The sequence below is a fragment of the Cupressus sempervirens genome, chromosome 5 (genome assembly GCF_028749045.1).
Source record: "Cupressus sempervirens isolate cs-2001-9-10 chromosome 5, ASM2874904v1, whole genome shotgun sequence".
Classification (NCBI taxonomy): domain Eukaryota; kingdom Viridiplantae; phylum Streptophyta; class Pinopsida; order Cupressales; family Cupressaceae; genus Cupressus; species Cupressus sempervirens.
This window is the reverse complement of record NC_143122.1, coordinates 687,413,197-687,424,536: the sequence shown is the minus strand read 5'-3', so window position 1 is coordinate 687,424,536 and position 11,340 is coordinate 687,413,197. Positions and strand designations below refer to the sequence as shown.

Here is an 11,340-nt window from a genome sequence, read left to right as displayed (position 1 = left end):
ATATCACACCAATTGAATGACTATAGCTACATTAGGGGTGGGTAGATAGCTCACCCAAAATGTGGAGAAGAGATTGGGAGATCAAAGATGATCCTTTCAATGCCATTGCGCCATCATCTAGAGACAATACAATCACTAGAAACTCCACCACAAGGGGGCACGATTGGTGAATCCAAATTTAAGAGATTGCCATCACCAATGGCAGAATGTTGAAAAGGTTTCACATTATTAACCAAAGGTTACTACGATTAGGAGCATAAGACTAAGATGGTTCCATGTTGCAAAGGGGATCACATTGACAACAATATGTGGAGTAGGTTCCACTAGGTCCAATGATGCTAAATCTACACTAGGAGCATCATCTTGAAAGGACTCATTAACAACTTGTGAAGAGTATAGCTTCTTATCTTCAACTATTTTTTATCTTCATTTCTTTAGCACTAAACTTTTACTTCCTTTGTAACTGGGACTTAGTGATCATTGTGTCCTCTCTCACTCACTCCCATCCTCTACTCCTTACAATTGTGTTCATGATACATATCGACAATCATATAGGAGGGTCTAATGCGATACTACAGACAACAATGCTTTTAATTATAGAAGTAGGGGAAAGGGTCCTAAACCTCACAAATTGAGGAAGAGTTCAAAAAGATCTAAACATCAACCAAAAAAAGAGATGTCCCTAAACTAAATAAAATTATAGAGGTTGACAACAATTATTTACAACAAAAACAAAATAAAGAAAGAGAAAGCCCAATTTTGGCTAATGCATTCATAGTCTCATCCTAATGAGTAGAACTCACAATTATGTCCCTTTTTACCTTATTGGTGGTTCCTATTAACCATCGTGCTCATTTTTTCTATTTTTATTCTTCTCATTTTGCTTGCATTAGAGTATGACCACCCCACAACTGCTTTCCTTGTTATCCCATATGTAACTTTAACAATGTGATTCATACCAGTCTCCACCGTTATCAACTTATGGAGAAAGAGTTTAGAGTTCCATACATGTTTTCAGGTAAGTGCACCAAGTTGTGGTGCCAAAATGGGGGTATAAGTGGACACCTTTTTTCTAAAATCAGCAATTTCTGAACTTCAACAAGAATTTGAAGATAGTTACGCTCAAAATTTTAAGATATGAAAAACACAAAAGTAGTAGTCCTTTGAATCTAGTTTCTAAACTACTAATTTTTTTTCAAAATGGTTTAGTTTTAGGTCCTCAAAAAAGGGGGCCACAGAAAGTGGTACTGTTTATTCCAAAAAAACATAACATAGTACAAAATGTGGCCTCCGTAAAATTTTAACTTTTTTTTGAAATTTTTTAATTGCTCTAGTCAAAAGTTACCTAACACTATGTAGTTTATCCTAGATTTTTTGGGTAATTTTATAATGTGTATTTTTTTTAATGAATTTTTTAATTAGACACATCCCAAAAACATGAAATATCTGTGTGCTCCCCTTAGAAATGATTGAAAACTAATCTAAAATCAAAACTTTTTTTCTCAAAGTGTGTAGAATGGAGTCTAGTTTCTAAAAAACTAAGTTGTTACAAAATTTGATGAACGAGCTAAAATCTACAGCCCAATTAGTACATGTTGGTTTTTGACAAAAAATGGACATACATTCAAAAGAAATTATAGATGAAAGGCTTGAAATAGTTCAAATAAAAAATAAATTACATGGTTATATAGCTAACACAGAGACTTACAATGTCATGTAACCTGATTTTATCGATGCTCAACCACAAGAAAACTTGAAGGAGAGCACACAAGAAAAATCAATCATTTTTTGTATGTTTGCAGCAAAACACATCTTAGACCAGTTTATAGACTCTAAACCTTTGGGTTAGATTCCCAAGGCAAGACCAAACCTTAGGCTTGGTAGAATGCAAAGCTTTGAATAGTGTGTGTGTGCTATAGCACGCATGTGCTATTTAAAGCTTTTTAAATTTAATTCTTAATAGCGCGTATGCACTTTATAATTTTTATTTTTTTTGAAAAGTGCAGACGTGCTATAGTGCATACACACTATAGCACGTGTGCACTATAGCACGTATGGGCTTTTCAAAACTAGGAAAAAAAGGTATCATCTTTTTGGCACCACAACTTGGTGCACTTACCCTTGCCCACTTTTCCTTACAACTCGGGCGGTTGACAAAATATTTTTGAATTTTGATCCAAATTTTTGACTCTCAATTGTTCCTAATGTCCCCATGGTAAGTTTGTAAGTGCTCAGTAAAAAATAAACAGTATGACACTTAATACAAAAATATAAATTTTTAAAATTAATTTTCAATTTGAAATAAATTTATAATCACTATTGCTAGGGCACAATCAAACATAGATTTGGGTCTTCAATGACAATACAAATCATGCACCAAATAATAGTGATATACAAAACATAAACTTTATTAATTACGATCTTCAATATTTTCTCTTCCCAAATACTAGAATCTCTTACACCACTTGCATATTATTACTCTAAAAAGTCTCAAATGATTTTCCCTCCATTTTATAAGAAGGTTGATGAACTTTAAGTCTATGTTAATCATAACGGTAGTACAATAACCATATGTTGAGGATGCACATTGAATGACCATAATGACTTATCCATGAAGCTTACCTTGAAATTGGATGTGAAACTATGCCATTTTTAAATGCCACATTTCTCTTACATTTACCAAGATACATGTCTTCAAACATATAACACCTTAAGATGAATAACTCAATTGATGTTAAGTCATTAGCATAAAGTTCAAAACATGGTTCTCACCTTAAAGATTCTTTTTAGCTAATGTAGTAAGTAAATTTACAAGATAACTTGAAATACAAATAAAAAATATATAGAAATGTTTTGAACACCTTGATGGTACTCAAGACAAATATCATGATTATCTTATACATGTTCTACCACATAGTTGATCTCGTTGCACTTGTCTAAGTGTACTAATTGATGTTTATGGCTAGAAAACTTAAGCAAAACATTAAATAAATGATTGGAAAGAAAAAAGAAGTATAAACCCTATAAAAAATAAAACAAGTATATATGGTTGGTGTAAGATTACTTGTAGACATGATGTGATCTTGAGTTGGAAACTCTAGAGAAGAAATTTGTTAATTAATACCTATAAATAAACACTAAATAATGTAAACCATTTTTAGTTAAAAACTCAAGAAAAATGCAATCACAGAACGTGATTTAAAAAGAGAGAGTTAATAACACTTCTCATTTTGCCTCTCACAATACTAAAATCAAAACTAGAGACACTCACTATGTACTTCCAAAAACATTTATTGGGCACATATACATGTATATCTACACCATTCTCTATAATTACACTACTTTTGCATCTCTTCATTTAATTAACTCTAAACTTCAATCTATTTCATAACTCTAATTCTATTATTTTGTAACTATCCTGATTTCTTCTCTTCCTCTATTCAATTTTGAACTTAATTGAATTCTAAACTTTAATGTTTTTTAAATTAAGAATCAAATTAAATTATTTTCTCAGGCTATTGAAGCCCCTAATGTTCCATGAAATTAATTTCATTTCTTTCCTCTTTGGGTATCCTCCAAGCTTTATTGTGACCCATTGGAGATGTCCTAGGAGGTCACCTTGGCTCTTGCAACCCTTGTTGGAGGCCTTCCTGTTGTCATCTCAAAGCCCACATTAGCCTTAGGTTGGCCACACCTTTTTCTTTTGGTTTCTTTCCACCCCTTATCCATCCTCAAAGGGGTACCCAAAACTAAGGGTGGAGAGTGCATGTCTAATTGAAGCTGAAACTCAATAAAATAAAGATTAATTGTGAGTGTGCCATGCAACAAGGAGAAACTCGACCCATCTCTCCCTAGCATGTCACCCATCTCCACCCCAACCTCCTCTGGTTGAACTTGTGCCACCCATCCTCAATAGCCTAGGTCACCCTTTCCTTAATAGCCTTTGTCTAAAGTTCTCCTTCATCTAAGAGGTCCTGGATGACAGGTCTTGTTAACCACCATAGATATAATATTATCTATTTGTTCCTTATCCCACACATGGTTGAACTTCCCCACCTTATCCCCCTTCAATAGGGACTGATCTTGGGCCATCTCTGAGGACTCCCCTTGACCCCAATTTGGGGTACCAACCTCCTTTTTGGCTTCTTTCTCTTTGCTAACATCATTTTTGTTGAGACCCGCTTTGCATTCGAAAACCACATGACCATATTGCCTACATTTTTGGTAGTATAATTAAGTCAACAATCTCATAACTAATAGCTTGCCTCCATGTTCCCCATTTCAAGTTCAAGACAATACTACTTGGGAGGGTATTGTTAACAACCACATTCATACAAAGTTTGGAAAAACCTATCTGGGGCTCATTTTGGGTAACAACATCCACTTTAATGAAATGACCAAAGGAGTCCCTAACCCATTGAAAGATTTTATCATCCCAGAATTCTAGCGGTAGGCTTGGAAGGTGAATCCAAACTGGGGCCATTCTCTACAGATCCAGTCCTGGATTGAATCTAGGTTTCCATTTGGCCACAACTAGGTTGTGTATCCCTATTCTCCAGGAACCCTCCAAAATTTGGTTTCTATCCTCTTCATTCATAAATTTAAATAGAAACATTGTCCCTGCCATGGCCATATCCATAACTAAGCCTTTCAACTTTCACCTGTTAGAGACCCATATCCTAACCATCTTTATGGTGGGTTTGTAGGATAAGAACAACAAGGCTCAGAGAGAAGCCTTTGGAAACGTTTTCTACAACCATATTTGGCAAGGAAATCTCTTGACCAGAGTTCCCATACAAGACAATAGGGGTAACATCAAGTGTAGGGCCATAGTCTGTTAAACCCACCAGTGTACCTTTCCATCTCAGTTTAGGGTCAAATGTGCCTAACTCATTTCCTAGGACTATGGGCTCAAAATGCCGTAGAAATTCTAGATCCGTTGGAAGATATGAGGAAACTAAAGAAGTCACCCCCCACCTCCAAGGGTACTCCTAACATTGAGTCTCGTCCCTTTCGACATAACTAGCCAGAGGTTAGGATAGATCGATTGGTTTGGAGGAGCCAAGTTATCTAGCGTAGAGCCCACCATTAACTACCAAAAACAAGTTGAAGAGATTTTATTTTTCGTAGCTAAGTTGTGTCCTTTCTAAACTTTAATGTTACTAACACTCAATTTGAAGGTTTTGATATGAGAAACAATGAACAATGACTGATTTGTTGGTGGTTGACATGAATTTAGAAAAACTTTAAGTTTTAAATAAGGGGGTCATTTTTTTCACAACAAAATTTTGCTTAAGAATGGACACTATTACAATCTTTTCTAATGAATCGATTTTGATATTTAGTTAAAAAAACATAATTGAATTGATAAAAACATATACTCTACTCAATAAATCATTAACTCTTTAATCAACAATGCTTGATCTCTAGTAAATTCATTGAGAACCTTTCAACTTCACCAATAGACTAAAGACCTATTTGACTATTATTGCAACTTGATACAATTATCATTTTTAAAACAATATGCTTTTTTAAAACATGTAGGAAGTATCTACACTCTATGTCTTGAATACATGTGCAAGTTACTACGATGAGACTAATCCTCCTAGCTACTACAATGAGACTAATCCTCAGTCATCCGCAAGATGTTCCACTTATTAAACTCGAGACCATTTCGAACCCTAGACCATGATAAAGTACCAACAACCTCAAGCCAACTCTACTATTTCTTACCAACTAATTTTTAAAATAATTTGTTACATACATGAAGAAACAAATCTCCTTATCTCCCCAAATTATGCACATCGACAGGGGAATGCCGCACCCTTAAACATCACTAGTCCAACTGCCAATTAATGTATGGCATTGAACAGATATCAATGGAGGAAGATTTCGTGAGTAGAATTAATGAATGTAGAAGGCAGCTGCACCATAGTGGTGGTGCATGTAATCCTCCCAAATGTAAGTCTCGTGAATGTCTGAAGCAATCCTCAGTACACAAGAGTAAAGCCTGTGAACAAAACGAGAGAGCTGGCTGAGCATTAGAGATATATTTCTTGTGGAGGAAGGAATGTATGAATTTGCACAACCCACCAAATCAAACACACACCACATCTTATTAAGTCGAATCAGAATCACCTGTGTTTCAAGTAAGACAGATGAATAACTACACAAATTTCCTTAAAACAAAAAGGTCCAGTTGAGATATGGGAACTGGGAAGAGAAACAACTTACAATCTCACATGGCTTTCATGGAAGATGATTCTCAGACATCATAAAAACGATTGTATATAGAGTAGAAAAGCCTGCAAATTTCTAGTATTGTTTTATGAACCCGTACACGAATCTTTAGTTCAAAATCTTTTTTTTCTTTATTAATTAATAAATCGATTGATCGACTAACATCACATGCTTTTGCAGGTCACAACAATTGATCAACAAGTCAAAACAACCAGCGACACCCATGACTTTTGGTCTCTACTTCACTTGAGACTTCCGTAATTGGAGAATTGGAATAACTATTGGTTTTAGAAGTAGATAATAATATAGAAGGTAGATATTTGGTTTGATGCTTATAGTGTACCTAAAAACCAATTGGATTTAGGTAAGGTTAAATCTAGTTATTATTACGTATAGGAGCGACTATTATTTGCAATTCTATCCTTTGATTTGCTTCATGTCTTGTCCAGTGATCTTTCTTTTTTCAATTTAGTTCTATTTTTACATGTTTTTCAACCATTTTAAAGTCTATTTTTAATACGTTTTAATTAATAAATGTGAGAATTTTTAGTCTTGTTTGAGTTAAGTCATAAATATGGAACTTTATTTTTGACACTATCAATAACATCAATAAAAAGGTTCAAAACTGTAAATCAATGGGTCAATAAGGACAAAATAGTCCACAATCACAATGACTCACCAAGAATTTAAATTTTGGTACCTGCCAAAAAATGTCATGCACGAACCATCACATTGTGCTATGAATTGTACGTTTATCTTAGCATTTTCATGCACAATTATAAGTAGATTTTATTTAGTACAACTTAAAGTAAATTTTGTTTATTAGAATTTATAGGTTTGAAGAATTTCAATGAGGATATTTAATGCTTATAATGTATAATTTTTTTTCCTTTGCATTTCTTTTGTAATGTATTGTAACTTGTTTTATACCTTGTTTATCCTCAATTATATTTTGTTTGTATTTCTTTTCAATAAACTTTTCATTACTTTGTATCCCACTTAGTGATTATCCATTTCAATCCCACTCACTCCCATGGCCTTCTCTTCTTGCAATTTTATTCATAATGCATATTGAAAATCACTAATGAGAGACTATCCAATAATGCTTATAATTATATTAGCAATTGAAAGGGTCCAAGTCCTTAAGAAAATTAACAAAAAGTTCAACAAAGATTTAGAAATAAAAAGAGAAATGTTCGTATATTCTGGATTATAGAGATAGAGAACGACAAAACAACAAATTTTTTTTAAAAAATCTAACAAAGAAACCAATCCTTGGTTAAAGCACCCAAAGTCTCATTCTAATCAATAGATCTCACAATTAGCTTCTTCTTTTTGACCTTATTGGTGTTTCCTTTAAAACTTCCCTCTAATTCTTCTATTTTTATTCTTCTTATTCAGCTTGGATTGGAGTGTGACAACCCTAATAAGTGACTTCCTCATTATTTCATTAGTAACTTTAACTAGATGATTCATACTGGTTTCTATTTTTATCAGTTTATGGTGACAGAGTTTAGAGTGCCATAGATGTTATTCCACACTTCCTTACAGCTTGGATAATCGAATTAATATTTTTGAATTTTCTCCAAATTTTCCACTCCAACAAGTCCCCAGTCTCCATATAATAAGTTTGTAAGGGACCACATCTAAAAGCATCATTATCTTTATTATTTATCACCTTTTCAAACTCTACGATAATGTACCTTAATGTAAATACTCTTTCAACACCTATGCTTAAGTTCGATAAAAATAATAAACAATATGACAATGAATGCAACATTATTTCTCTTACTTTAATTAGAAATACTATTGTTAAGGGTAACAACCAAATATAAGGCTTGGCCTTCAATGATAAAAAAAATTGTTCACCAAATAATTGTGAATTGTAGAAACATATACTTAATAAATTATGATATTTTATATTTTCTCCTCCTAAATGCTAGACTCTTTTGCTCTGCTTCCAATTATTACTTTCAAATGGTTTTTCCTCCTTTATATTCAAAGAAGGGTTGATGAACTAAGTTTATGTTAATTACAAAGGTAGTACAATATCATCTATTAAGGATGAACATTATGCAACCATAATGATTTATCCATGAAGCTTGTCTTGAAATTGGATGTAAATCTATGAAATGATTAAATGACATCTTTCTCTTAAATGTACAAGATATATGTCTTCCAAAACAAAATAGACCACCTTGAGATCAATAACTTCGTTGAAATAAGTCATTAGTACAAAATACAGAAATATGATTCTCACCTTAGAGATCCACAAATATGATTCTCACCTTAAAGACCCTAATTATTAAGCTTTATGTGGGAGCTTTTCTCCCCAAAAAAATGATTTTTGACTAAAAAGTTGTTAGCCTAATCATTTTTTTAATCTACGGTAGATTTTGGTAGATTTTTCGATCAACATAAGTTTTTATAAATTTCTTATAAATAATAATTTTTACTATTTTGTTTAAAATAATATCCTTTTTATATAAACTTTCTGATTTCCAATTAAGTTGCTAATTCTCTACTTTCTAATTTTCTTTCAAGTTACTCTCTCTGATTTATATGTCTTTTATGGATTTATAAATGTTTATCCATAGCCTTAAATATTGTTGTTGAATGTCTTGGCTACAATCTACATGCTTTCTAATAAGCCAAATTGATGTCTAGTCTTCACAGTCATTTCTATAGATCAATCGCCTTTAGTTTTTGGCCTCGGTGAGGTTTGAACTGGACATCTCAAGTATGAAACTTATCTTTCACAAACACTTTTAGTTTCTTTTTCTTTTTCCTTTTCTATATCATATCTTTTTTTTGGAGTTGTTTCTTGGATATTTATATTTTGAAACATTTCACACTCCATGAAAATGGTCACAATTCATAGTTTATGGTTTAAATATAACCTTTTCTCTAATCTTTAAAGTTTTCACCACATTTTGATGTTCTTAGCATGTTTAGTTCAGCATTAATATCAACTAAAGTTGCAAATGAATCTGATATGTTCACAGTTCACAATTCAAATGTATATTTTTCTTTGTAATGAATCTCCTCTACATCTTCCTATTTTTGCTACCTCATTTTGTAGTACAAGATTTTCTTTTATCAAGAAGTTGCAAATGGAACCTGATCTTTACTGGGAAAGTGAAGCATTTAAAGCTTTAGGTAAGCTATTTGGTTAAATGTTGTGTCTTCTACTTCACTGTCATTGCTAGATTAAGGCATGTTTATAGAGAATATTTTCTTATTCCAAGCTCACCATGGGATCTTTTTTAAGATCGCGCCATTTACTTTGTAAGTTGAAAGCCAAATTTAGTGCCAGTTTGAATGTTTGAGCATCATGCATAGTCTTTGAGAGATGGCTGCGATATGACTTTGACACTTAAAATTGTTTTTGAGTCCAAAACAACAGATCTTGATAGTTTCTTACTTGAGTTTTTTTGCTTAAAATTGTATCTTACTCTAAAATGACAGAAATTGTTATTGCAACTGCAGTATTACATGCAATACTTGAACCAATTGAAGTAATTAAAGAATTGAAGGTTTCAGGTCGTTAAAACATGTTTTTACCTCTATCCAAAACAATATAAGTTCCTCTAAAAAAGAGCCATGAATTAACAACTAAAAATAACATTCATATACACAGAAGTTGCATAGTAAAGTAATTTAGCATATAATGGTAAAATCCTTTATAAATTGTGCCCTAGATATCCAATCCACTAGAACACATTGTAAATTTATCTTTGTTGAACTACATCCAATTTTCTATAACTAAAGGTTAAAAAAATTGCAAAAAAATGCTTCTAACAAAGAAATCTCTCTGAACTATCATATAAAATCATAAGTTAATACTTTTTAAAAGATTTCTAATTTTATTGAAGATTTCTATTTCTTTGAAATCACTATAATACATATATGGTTTTGCAAATAAATAGAAACATATTTAAATACCTCTACTTTTCTTTTGAACATGTAAAAATATTTTCAAAGACAATACAAAAGATATAATTAAATATTGAGTAGAATCAGTGGTCGCGTGGATAGGGAAAAAATTGACAAAATATTTCATCTAATGATACAAGGTTGTTTTGGTAGTAGCTATAAAAAGATATGAATTAACAATTCAAAAATAACATTTATATAAGGAAAAGTTAAATACTAAAATAATTTAGCATTTAATTATAAAATTATTTTTAAATTGTGCCCTAGATATCCTATCCACTAAAACTCACTCTAAATTTATATTTATTGAACTAAATTCTATTTTCTATAATTAAAAGAAAAAATAAAAATAAAAACTTTTACTTTGACAAAAGAAATCTCTCTAAATCATCATATAAAATAATAAGTTTCTCCCCCTTTAAGATTCCTAATTTTATGGAAGATTTCTATTTCTTTGAAATTGCTATATAATAAAATTGTGATTTTACAAATAAATAGAAATAAAATTTAGATAGCTTCTACTTTTCTTTCAAATATACAATTTTTTTTTCAAAGACAATACAAAAGATATAATTAAATATTGAGTAAAATGATTTTTCCTTTATTATTGTTATTTGGTAGAAACGAAAAATTATACAAAATGTTTCATGTTATGATGCAAGATTTTTGATAGCAGCTGTAATTATTAGAAATAAAATTTCAATAATATTTTTGGAAATCATTATTTTGTATAATTGTATCAATTCTTTTCATATTCATTAATAATTGTGAAGTTCTGTTTCAAAATATATCTTTTAAATGTTTATTTAGTTTTCTATGTACCAAATTTTTTTTCTCTTATTTTTTTGATATTGATTCTTTAAATTGGAGAGAATAAGTTTAAATCCAAGCTATCATCATTTCAACTTATAGTTTTATAATTTAGTCATATTTTAATTGAATAAATATTGATTATATATTTTGCTTAAGATATGCTACTACAGCTAAGTTCCTCAAATTAGCTAGTTATCCTAATAAAAAAAATAGTTTTTTTTGCATATCAAAGTATACTACTTCAATTATTTGTCATGGGCTTTCTAAAAGGATCGCATGTGCTACAACATCACAATCTTCAACACTACCAACACTCTTTTTTGTTAACTTTTGTATAGCCTCATACCAAGA

General features: G+C 31.4%; 1 long non-coding RNA gene across 1 annotated transcript; it reads right to left on the bottom strand.

The window, feature by feature from the left end:
- Positions 1-5,442: 5,442 nt before the first annotated feature.
- LOC149557817 (uncharacterized) lies at positions 5,443-6,340 on the bottom strand. Its single transcript, XR_016352414.1, has 2 exons — positions 6,235-6,340; positions 5,443-6,010 (listed from the first exon to the last, which is right to left on the bottom strand). It is a non-coding gene; the product is annotated as an uncharacterized LOC149557817 (long non-coding RNA).
- Positions 6,341-11,340: the final 5,000 nt, after the last annotated feature.